We start from the raw sequence: 12,766 nt of genomic DNA on the forward strand, positions 1-12,766 counted from the left end.
AATGTATCTTTTTGGAAGCGTTCTAGAGCATGAAGAGCAGAAGGCCTCACCTCTTTCCTAGAGTAATGTTTCTACCCTCTTCCTTCCTACCAGTCCCCTTTTTCTATTTTTTCTCACTCTCCTTGTAAAACATAGTTTTCCTTTTCCTTAAAGCTACAGAGTTTGCTTCTAATGTTGAGTCTGAAGTAGAGCTTACAGTTTCTCTGGGTCCTCACGGCTCGGCTCCTCTCCCTCTGGAACTGAAAGCCAGGGTGGCCCGCCTCCCTCTCAGCGCTGGTGCTGGAGCTCCGCGTGCTCTGCTCCTGGGGCACCCTGCCTTCCTCAGTAGGGACGTTCTCCTTCTTGTGCTTTTTCCCCCTTGAGGCCTCAGGCAGAAATTTCCTTCAATGTGTTGTTGCGTGGAACAAGGAAAGTATTCTATTCTCTTACTCAAATAGAGTTCACAGAGTAAATATTTTTTGTGGCTTTTCATTTCTAATCACCCAACATTTTAAACACTTGGCATTCTGCTGTGTTCAAGTGGCTGAGCCCAGACTCAGGGTGTACCCTGAGCTTCAGGTGTCAGAGAACAGGAGGCTCGGTAAATGAGGTGGCCTGGCAAGGACACCATGGGCCCCTTGGGCCCTAAGAATACTAACGAGGCAGAAGGGAGAGACACAGAGGCAGTCTGCTCTTGGCAAGCCCAGGCAGGGTTTCCTTTGATGTGAAGTCTTGCCTGATACTGCATTGTGTGTCTGCATTAGTCCTTGGCAGGCAGAAGGCAGTTCCTTTCCAACAGTGAGGTGCCCTTGTGTATTGCTGCCATCAAGTGAAAAGGGGATGCTTGCGAGTGGCTCCCAGGGTGATGGGGGAGGGGAGGAGACAGGGCAGACACTCAAGGTGTGCCAAGGTGAAGATGCTAGCCAGGGAGATGAGGCAGACCTGGGATTTACACCAGAGCTCTCAGAACATTTTGCTGATTGTACTTTGAAGTAGGAACAAGAGATACAAAGTAATTAGGAGCAAAATAATGAAAGTGATTTCCTTTGACTGAAACACAAAGAGATTTAGAAATGCCCACTGCAATTATCTCAAGTTAGTCTGGATCAAATACTGGCTTCTGAATGTTAATCACCACAGCTGACTAGACTTCTCTTAGGTTCTGTGGAGGTCATTAGTGCTGTTCTCTAAATATTTCCAGTTATCTCTTCTTTCAAACATAAGGTAGATTGTGCTTCCTGGTGCTACCAGATGAATACAAGTGATGTGGTCTCCTCCTGGCTGAAGTATTGAATTATTAATTCAAGACTCTCTAACACATGGGCTGGAGATTTAGCTCAGTGGCCCAGTGCCTGTCTGGCAAGTGCAAGGTCGTGAGTTCAATTCCCGGTACTGGAAAAAAAAAAAAGAAAGGCCCTCTAATACACTCTTTCTTCCCCAAAATGTTGATACCACCAGTATGGGGACTCCAAAATGTCAGAGCCCTCCCACCAACCCACAAAGGACAAGTGACATGAGCAAATCAATCTTTTTTGGTTTAAAGTTACTAAGATTTGAATGCCTAACCTAGAATATTGTTAACTATGAAGACCCAGAAGACTCTTTTCCTTGTCCTATTGTAGTTACAGAAATTAGACACTGAACTGTACCGCAAAGGTCCTTAATGTCCTTGAAAAATCATTTCTACCTTATTTAGGCAAGGAACTATCACAGCTGGGAACTGAATCCCTAGGAGACACTGCATTACAAGCCAACTATTTGTCCTTCTGTCTTAAAGCCATTAGCTTTGGGAAGCCCAAAGTATTATAGATAAGAGTCACAGTTGGTTCAAGAAAAACATCAGATATTTATTGAGTATGGCTAAGCCTAAAGGAAGCCATGACAGAAATTCAAGTGCATTAATTAAATCTCTGCATATATTTTTGTGGCAAGGGGACCCTCAGTCCCTGAGAAGCTTGTAACGTAATAGTGAAAAAAATGGGAAAGAATACAATTGGAAGAAACCCACTGAATCAAAAGAACTCAGAAAGGGGGCTGGGGATTTAGCTCAGTGGCACAGCGCCTGCCTGGCAAGCGCAAGGTCGTAAGTTCGATTCCTGGTACAGGAAAAAAAAAAAAAAAAAAAAAAACAACTCAGAAAGAATCCTGGCTGAAAATGAGAAGAAACACAGTTTGCATTATGCTGAAAATAATGTGTAGCCCTGAAAGGCACAGAAGGAGGGTCATTGCTTGACCCTTCCTTTGAGGTACACAAGGGCTGCTGTTAATTCTCAGGAGCTTTGAGGAAGACGTTTCCAGAATCACTTGACATTTAGAAGGTAAGATAAAATGATGGGTCAGGAGAAGGCCTGGCAATATATCCTGTAGATCTTCTTAGAAAATGATCTCTAGGTCAGGTCAAGATGGCTTTCCAAGTTGTCACTACACAGAGTTGTTTTGAGGGACCCAATAGGGTGTAACCTTTCCAGGTAGACAAATAATATAAAAGAAGAAAAGTCAAATGGTAGAAGACAGAATGATAAAGGTTTTTTGTTTTTTTTTGTGTGTGTGGAGGGGGCTGGGGGTCAAAACCAAGGCCTTCACACTGAGCTCTATCCCCAGCTCCCTTTTTAATTTTTTTATTTTGAGGCAAGGTCTTGCTGAGTCACTAAGTTTCCCAGGCTGGGCTTGAACTTACAATCCTCCAGATCATATTCTCAGCGTGCTGGAATTACAGATGTGTGCCATCATGCCCAGTTAATAATTAGTTAAAAGATAAAGTAATCATAGAAGTATTCTGGGAAAAAAAAATACTCCAGGAAAGCAGAACAGGACAAAGAAACAAGAAATGACATCAGCAGGAAAACTTTTTAAATTATCACTTGGAATGGAGTGATACTGGAACCTGAGATATCAAGAAAAGAAATACAGCAAGATTCTATGACAGAGGAATGGTGACTGGCCTGTAGTGGATGGACAAATGGTGGTCAATTTATAACCCCCAGCTGAACTGAGTAAGCGTGGTGCTGGGTGTGGGAGGCCCACTGGGGACTGTTGCCAGCAGCATAAGAGGCAGAACTGGAAAAGAAGAAGTGAGAGGCTGTTGGGAGCTGAGAAAGGCTGTTGGGAGCTGGTGGAAGCTGTAAGGAGCTGTTGGTTGTTTTGGAGGAGTTCCTCATACTGGCTTTCCTGATGAACTTGGCTGCTTTCATCCTCCGAGGAGATCAGGACCTTGTTGGCACTGAGAATGGCTTTGGTTCACTTTGGGGGATCTCTGGTCTTCACTTTGAGCATTGCTTCCTGACTCCGGAAGGGAAGATGGTGCACTGCTGGTCTCCTGGAGAAGCTTGTTACATTGGCTTCCCTGATGGGAACTCGGCCATCTTGATTATTGGAGGAGCTTGGAACCTCACTGTTTTTGTGGCCAGGGAAACCTCAGTCCCTGAGAAGCTTGTAAAATAATAGTGAAAAAAATGGGGGAGTTCTGGTTCTTCTGAGTGTTGCTTCCTGGCTCCAGTGCAGATCCCTTAGCCTGCTAGCACAGATCCTTCATCCCTCTGGCACAGACTTTCTAGATTCCACCACTGACCTTTGGGTCTTCTCAGTGCAAATCTGTGAAACAGGCCTGCATGAGATATTGTTATGGGCTCTAGGCCTCCAGGTGGACTTGTGGGAGGCATTGTTATGAGCTCTAGGTCTTCAGCTGGATTTATGCAGGACATTTCTGTGGGATCCAGGCCCTCAGCTGGATTCCTTGGTCTTGGTGTGTGGACAGATTTCCTGCAATCTCTTGTATATCATTCTTTGGGTGACTATTGTTCTCCCTTGCAAAATATCCCCAAACCATAACATGGCCTGTAATGTCTGCCCTCATCTTCTTTCTTTAGATGGGATGCCCAATTTTTCCCTAAATCCACAGCTGCCCAGAATAAAGATTACATTTCTCAGATTTTTCTTCAAATAGGTGCAAACCCCTGGGAACAAGGAGAAAAGAAGAAAAATGTGTCATGCAATTTCCTTAAAGAGAAGGGAATGCTTCTTATTTTCTTATTTTCTTCTTCTTTTCTTCTCTCCCTTCTTACTGGCTGGAAAGTAGCCATGACAGAGCCATGACTAGAGCAACTGTCTTGGTCAATGAAGTGTGTGTGTCAGGAACAGCAAAACTAGAAGAAAAAAGGAGCCTGAGTTCCTGGTGGTCATGGAGCCAACATATCATCCCTGGGTTGTTTACACTTGAATAATATTTTTAATATGAGAAAGAAAGAAATGTCTATCTAACTTGCCACTCCTATACTGAGTTTGCTGTCACTCTACAACAGTGAGCAAAAAGACTGAAATGACATCTGGGATTTGGAGGCAGATTTATTTAGTGTCAGATGAGCACTGACAAGGAATCAATTCTTCCTTAAATTGTCAGGCCCCAAAGCCTCAGGAAAGAGGTTTTCATGGGGTTGCAAGCAAAAGCAGAATATTTGGCTGTCTTTGATTGGTTCTTACAATATGCATCATGGTGAACAGCTACACATCACAGTGACCAGCCATTTCTAGGAGACAGTAGTAACAGGAACTGTAACAGGAACTGCTACCTCAGCAGCTAAGAAACTGAAGTATACTGGCTGGAAGGCCATTTTCTGTTACAACTCAACAGTTCAACTTTATTCTTCCTGATTTGAGAAGTTATCTTTGGCATAATTATAGATGCTTTTTATTTTGTTCTTTGTACTTTTCCATATTTCCAAAGTTTTCTACAATGAATATATATAATTTTGTAAACTGGGAAAATATTTCTTTTTCTTCCAGGTAAATGAGAGAAAGGCTGAAGAACAGCTGCCCCAGAGTAGAGTTTGATGCCTTTTGTAGTGCAAAAGAGCCAATTTGAGTCACTGTTTTAATCCCATATTGACTTGTCCCTGAATGACTCTTTTCTGCCATGCACATCTTCTTGTTCCCTTTTCCTGTCAAGGTTCATTGCAGAAAATAGACACTGTTTTCGATATCTAATGTAGTTAGGAATTTAACACAGGTATTGGGTACAACAAAATTATTAAAAGAGGTGCAGAAATGTGAGGAAGCCCTGTTAAATATCATGCTGCTGCTGTTTTTTGAGGCTATAACCAGGAAGCTACGAACCAGAGGTCAGGAAATCATTGTCAGTATCCAGAGGTCAAGAGATGGCCACCAGTTTCATAGTTGCCCCACGTTCATGAAGCTGGCCACTAGACAGTGGAATGTGAAGTTTGTCCACTGGAAAAAAAGTATTTCTGCCAAAGCTACCACTGCGGTGAACATAGTGGTCTCCACCAATAGTTCACCCTCCAGACCTTATGCGAGGTCTCATTTCCTGGACTGCATCTGAACTCTGATAACAGGAAAGCCTGAGAAATGCAGTGGTGATGGGGATGTGTGCAGGTGAGGTAGAGATGAACACTGGGCACAGTAAAAAAGACCTGGATCTTCTCTTGCTTGTCGCTGCTAAGCTTTCAGACGTTCTCAATGCCTCTTTGGTGGCTTCTCTGCTCATGATTTTTCTGTAACCAATTAAAAACTATTATCATGCAATTATTATATATTAACAGTTTTAGGCACTTCCAAACATGCAGAATGATAGCTTGGTTCAGATCATCTGACCTTTCCTCCATTCAAAAACTAGTAGTCTGCTTTTATCTGCAGTTTTACTTTCCCTGGTTTCAGTGACTTGTAGTCAACCAAGGTCTAAAAATATTAAGGGGAAAATCCCAGAAATAAGCAATTCATAAATTTTAAGTAACTTTTGTTCTACTGTATTATCATAATTATTCTACTTTATTTGTTATTGTTGTTGATCTATTACCTACATAATTATTTATACATTAAACTTTATCCTTTATTGTGTGTGTGTGTATGCACTTGAGTGTCTGTGTGTGTAAAACAGTGTACATAGGGGTTAGTACTACCTGCAGTTTCAGGAATCCATCACGGATCTTGGACTGTATCCTCACTGGAAGAATTATATTGGCCTATCAGGTACTAAAAAATCCACCATAACTCCTCTTTTTTGGTCAAAGAAAATTCAGGGATGGGCCAATGGCACAATGGGTAATGCATCTGACCATAGATTAGATGAAAGCGCAAGTGTCTTAATTGAAATCCGACAGACTTTCCAGAACCTGACTTCAGCTTATGTTTGAAACATTACCTTTCATTTCTCCACTTAATGAGCTCTCATGGACCAAGAAAACCAAACGTTTTCCTGTTTTCTATACAGGGACCTCCTTCTGCCATGGGCACTTTATTCTCACCTCCATTTCTCTTCCATCTGCTGGGAGCGAAGTGCTGCTGTGCTCTTCGTACCCAGCTCAGATGTTTCCTCCTCTCTGGAGTCTTTCCTGATGCAGTACACCTAGAGATCATCACTCCTTATCCAGGATTCCAAGAATTTGTTCTATCTCGCTGCTATGGGATTTAGAGCAATTTATCTTCTATTGCAGGTTTTTGTGTAAACATCATTTCTTTTCTAGTAGAGCATGGGCCATAAATGGCCAAGGATTATTTCTTCTTCATTTTTGATGCCTCATCGTGTCACAGTAAGTGGTAAGTGGATAAATGTAAAACTAGAAAACAGTTTTTACCCTCAAAGAATGTATAATATAATACTGGAAATAAAAACGTTCCATCAGTCTGTTTCTTAACATATAATATCTGACATTTTTGCCCAAAATTTCATTCTTCCTATGTAATCGATATTCCATCTCTTATTAAACTTTTTGCAATGAATAAGCTTGTTGCATTTTCCCTACATGTGATGTTCAAATTTCCTTTCCCATTATTACTACAATTAAGTGAGTAATTTATATCATACTATTTTCCATTTGTTACTAAACCACAAATAAGATTGGCATGCTTCCTTATGTCTACAGCAATAAAAACAACAATTAGTAAATTGTGTTTCTGTGTTTCTAATCTAAACCAACAATTAGTACAAAAGATGTAGCTTGATTGTAAATGATAAGGTATATTTTAAATTTTCACATATGGAAACTACATTCACCAATTCTTTTCACTTATTAATACCTCTACTTTTAAAACAAGGCATAGACCTTAGTCCTCTGTGTCAAAGCAAGAGACTTTAACATAGAATTAGACACAAAAGCCTATAATCAAGTTGTATGTTTATCTCCCAATCATAAGATTTATCCCTTATTAAGATGACAGTACTTATAAATGTTCAGGTTTCCTTTCTCAGATATCTTTTACATGCCCCCTCCTTGAATTAGTTCACCAGTTTTTCAAGAAAAGGAGCCTTTTCTCAAGGTTGTGGCCTCTTTTGTTCAGTCTGTGCTGGTCTCCAAGTATGAGAGATCAAACATTACTTAATATCTTGATTTCAAGTAGGTAGTTACTACTGAAAATAGGTTGAAATAAATTGTTGTGTATGTTTTGTGAACAACTGTCCCACCAAATATTATCTAAGTATCTATTTCCCCACTATTTAATAAAAATATTTTTTCTAAATATCTCTAAAATCAGACCTTAGTCTGTTATATAAAAGACAACATGATCTGGGGCTACAAAATGAGTAGACTCCTGGCCATCGATCGATAGAGTTGCATAGATATGGGCTACACACACCATCATTGAAATAGAGGCACATTCTAAGAGAATAGTGGGAAGAATAATTACCTTCCTGGTGTTTGTCTCTACATTCGTTGAATGTCCATTCACTAGGCATATGCTTTGCTTTGGCTTTTTATTAAGAGTTCTTAACTCTACTCTCTCACTGGTTGATCCATATCAGCAGTGTAGACTTTTGTGCTCTGGGTACCTTGGTGCTGGACATTATAGCCTTCAAAGCTCTGTTCATATTCAAACTCCACTTATGAGAAATAATTTTACAAAAAGACCTTTCAAGGGCATCGAAGCCCATATATTACTGTGATAAGATGCATGTTACCCTTGGATTAAACCAGATCATAATGGGGCTGTATCGTTGGATGTATTGTTTTGTTTTCCTGCCATTTTTCTTCTCCAAACTGGTTCCTTAGCCTAAGCTATCAACCTACAAAGAAGAAATAGAAGTTCCATGGCACATGATGGCACTCACTGCCATATTTGCAGTAGGCACTGATGTTTAGGGCACAGTCTGATGTAGCCCACAGTACCCTCATTCTGAGGACACCCAGCAGTGAATATGCTGAACATGAGGAAAAACTATCCATGTGCTGTGTGGAAGACACTGCCAAAGCCATTCCCAAGGCCATCTCCCTTTCTCCCTTTCTTGAAAAAAGCCAAAGAGGTAGATGCTTATTTTCCCAGTCTCTTGCAGCCAGGGATGTTCGTATGATCCCATTCTGACCAGGAAGCATAAAAGGAAGCTTGAGGGGGAGCTTCTAGGCTGGCAATTGCTTCCTGATGAAAACTACAGCTGGTTTCCTTTACTTCTCACGTGGTGCTAAGAGTTACAGCAGCTCACCTGAGACAATGAATCTGCAAGTTTGATGAAAAACAGCACCCCAAAGACAGTGGAAAGGACAGGCAGAAGTGGCCTGCATCTCTCACAGAATGATTAAACAACTGCCTACCTGTGTGAGAAAAATAATCACCAACTCCTGCAACTGTCCTCCGTTGGGTTTTCTGTTACTTGAAATCTAAAGTTCCCTGCCAACAACCCAAAATTTAGATATATTTTTATTTTATAGATTGTTATAACTTTTTAATTTAGCCTTCTTCTGCCTTTAATTTAGCCTTCTTCCGTCTTCTATCAGGAAGTTACGAAGCTGTAACCTACATGAACCATGACACCACAGGGTTTACTGTTGTTTACTTTTGTCCTTGGATTTTTTTTAACTCATGCTTTCTTTTTTTTTTTTTTTTTTTTTTTTTTGGTTTTCCTCTGGTACCAGGAACCGAACTCACGACCTTGCACTTGCCAGGCAGGCGCTTTGCCACTGAGCTAAATCCCCAGCCCCTAACTCATGCTTTCTTTTCAGTCTGACCCTTTGTTTTTTTTGTGTGCTGTATGCATTTTTGTATGCGTTTTTATAAGTCTCAATTTTTTCTTTTGGTACCAGGAATTGAACTCAGGACCTCATGCTTGCCAGGCAGGTGCTGCACCACTAAGCTCTATTTTCTGCCCTATAAGTCGAATTTTTATGGACTAATGCAAGATATAAATAAATACATAAATAAACCAAAAAATCCCATTCCATTGGGGGCCTGAGAAAGTAGTTGTTTTGTTAAACATTTCACAGAAGGAAGACTTCTATTCCCTACTCTTTACTAATTTTAAATTCATGATTTTCAGTAATTCCTTTTAACTGTGACCATTAAAAATCATGTCTCTATTAAATTCAGCACTCATTCCAAAATCTTAAACTAAAGGATCCATGACTAAACTTCAAGAGATCTATATGCCTGCTGATGAAAACAAAAATCTATTGGTACAAAAAAATGTATATGTTCCTGGGCATAAGTCTGAGGTTCTCCTGTGATTTGCAAAGATGTCTGTCACTCCAAGAAAGACTGAAGATGACTGAGCTAAATTACATTTATCCCTTTGAGTTCCGCTTCCCCTAAATCACTTTTGTGGTTCATCTGGGGTTTCGCTTTTCTGTTAAGACCTTAAACTTCTGTCAGAATGCCGAAGAATGCATCGTTCTGGGAGTACACACTCAAAAATTTTTAGTAGACTCACATCAATATTTAATTGTTTATGCTGCCGTTGGTGTCTATTGCAGTGGCAGTCTCTGGCGGATCACTCTGGAACCTCTGAATCCATCGGCTACGTCCCACTGGGTTGGTGTGTTGTAGACACACAAATCAAAGTAGTGTGAGGGAGGAGAAAAATCATTCCCTTCTAGGATAATGCATTTTTCATGAGAAACAGGTCATTACGGAGCCATTCCGTCAGTGCGCGCTCTCGCTCTGCCTCTTCATCCTTTCCCTCCTGTCAAATTATTTTTCCTTCTTCCTTTTTTCTCAGTGTTTTCCATCTGCTTTATGACTGTGAATCTGATTATTTTACCATTTCCCTTCATTAAGAGATCGTCGTGGTTTGTGCATGATGTGCGTCTTTGCGCTGTCCTCTTGTGTACCTGCCTTTCCGCTCCCTTCTGCGCTTGGACATGGCATCTGTCTCCTCTCCAGCTGCTGTGCATTACACTGTCACTTTCCACTTGATACATGGTACATATTTTTGCAAACTTATAATTTCAATTCCAAACACATAAGAAAACAGTGTTTATATCCTGTTTTACTTTAGTATATTGATTCTCCCTGAAGATTTACTTTTACTGCCCATTGTAATCTCCCTATTTCCTTTCATATCTCTGAATACAAACCCAGTAATTTACTTGTACCGATTTGCTATTCTGTCATGCAAATTCTGTGGCAATTTCCTACCAAATGATGGGCTGGAAGTGATTGATCCATCACATTCCTTAGGTCAACTTTCCCTTCTCTGGTTAAAATTAGAGATGGGTTTAAGTCAGGCAGATTTTTTTTTTTTTTTTTTTTGAGACAGGGCCTTGCCATGTAGTTCAGACCAGACTTAAACTCACTGTGTAGCCCTCCCTGGACTCAAACTCACAATGATCCTCCTGCCTCAGCCGCCTGAGTGCTGGCACTACAGGTGTGTGCCACCAAGCCTGTATACATCAGACAGATTTTTGAAGAAGGCGATTTCTGTCATGAGAAGGACAACTCCTACGGTGATGCTGGTCCTGGTGCTATCTCAGTGCAAAGCATTTTCACATCTCTGTTGAGAGTTGTTCTTTTAAAAAAAAGTAGCTGAATAAGTTATAATTTTTAGAGTGAACATGTGGAAGTGATCCTGGGCAATCAGTGTAAATTTTCATATAATACAGTTTAGAGATCACAGTCTTAATGATCTGCACATTATTTATAAAGGCTTCTGTCTTAAATTTCTTTAAGAAACATTAAAATTCAAGGCATTTATGAAACAGGAAACTTGTCACTTTATTTTTTACTTTATGTATAGCTTTCTGTGGCTAGTAGTGTTATTGGAGGAGAGAGTTTAGCATTGATTTGTTTTGGGTGTGTATGCTTTTTTTTGAACTCATTTATTCATGAAATTTAAGAAGCGGTAGGGATCCTAATTCAGGCAAGTAAGTTGGAAAACAATTAAAGCAAAAAGTTCCTGGGCATGAAATCCCCTTGATCCAAGCCATGCTTCAAATATTAATCTCTCCATAAGCATGAACTAAGAATGATAACATTTCAAAATTAGTGGGGTTTTTTGTTTTTTTTCTGGTACCAGGAATCGAACTCATGATCTTGAGCTTGCCAGGCAGGTGCTGTGCCACTGAGCCTAACCCCCAGCCCCTCAAAATTATTTTTTTAAGGAAGATTCATAATAGGAAACTTGATCATCTAAAATTAGCCAAATCTACCTCTTACTAAGCTATATAACCTAAAATGATAGCCTACCTCTCCACCTAATTGGACCTAAAAATAACAAGTGGCATTCCACCCCCATAGTAACTTGGCTGAGCCCAAGAATTAACACACATGTGACACTCAAGATTGTTTGTTAAAAAAAAAAAAAGGAGCATTCTCTTTCTCCTGCGTGTCACACAACAGTAAGCTTCCATGGTATCCTGGTCTCAATTAACATTCACCCTTCTCGCTGCTGCATCCCAGCCTGAAGATGCAGAGCAGCCCCGCTCTTCACCAGGAGTCACCCTCCCAGTCTCAGCAGCGGGTCTTAAACTGCCTATGCTGAGTCCCCCATCTGAAAGGGGTCCTGTGTCTTCACTCTGAGAACTGGTGACCTGAAAACCTAAAAATCTGAGACAGGAAAGAAAAGCTCACACAAGGAAGATGCTAGTCTGTTTTCTTTTTTTCATTTTATGAGTCATTATTTTAATTATTGAAATTATTTATAATCGTGCCAGGTAACCTTGATGTGCTAGCCACGTTCCATGCCTTATCTCACTCAGTCTGTGCAATAACCTCGATGTTCAGCAGGGGAAGACAGACCTTGATGCTTTAAGACCTCTTCTTTGTACTCTTCTTTTCCAAGATTCTGTACCCAATTTTTAAAAGGTATAGCACAGAGGCTCCTGGAGGGAGGGTCCCAGGCGCACGGGGAGCCTTGGGCAGGGAGTGCCGGTCTTCCGGCTGGCTAGCTTCCTGCCTCGTAGGCTCCCAGAGGGAGGGCCCCCAGCGCACGGGGAGCCTCAGGTGGGGAGAGCCAGTCTTCGGACCAGCAGCTCACTCCCGGCCTCGTAGGTCCCCAGAAGGAGGGCTTCCGGCGCACAGGGAGCCACGGGTGGGGAGCGCTGGTCTTCCAGCTGGCTAGCTTCCTGCCTTGTAGGCCCCCAAGGGAGGGCCCCCGGTGCCCAGGAGGCCACAGGGAGGGGAGCGCTGGCCCTTGGGCCGGCCCCCAGCCTAACAGGCACCTGGGAGGAGAGGCTCTGGTGCACAGGAAGCCACAGGGCGGTGAGCGCTGTTGCAGGCCAGCCCTCAGGCCAGCTGCTGCTGCTTCGTTGAGAACTACCATGACACAGTGAAACATTGACACAATTGGCCCACCATGCACCAGCTGCAGATGCCCACCCACAGACATGTCTGAATCATTCAAACATGGAGAAACCCCTGGGAATACATGCCATACAACAGGTCATTCTTGCTCCTGCCATTGAGAACCAGAAAGATCCAGAGTCAGCAGAGAAGCAGCTGGTGAACAAGGACTCGGAGAACATGAGAATACAGACTAAGCCCGAGGAGTCAGAGGTCCTCTGGACTGTGTTCATGAAAGCCGTTCGGAAGCTGTAAACCAGGAGGACCTTGCACAATACCTGCAGAGACT

This window comes from Chinchilla lanigera, unplaced genomic scaffold (assembly GCF_000276665.1).
Source record: "Chinchilla lanigera isolate Chin_1 unplaced genomic scaffold, ChiLan1.0 scaffold00047, whole genome shotgun sequence".
Classification (NCBI taxonomy): domain Eukaryota; kingdom Metazoa; phylum Chordata; class Mammalia; order Rodentia; family Chinchillidae; genus Chinchilla; species Chinchilla lanigera.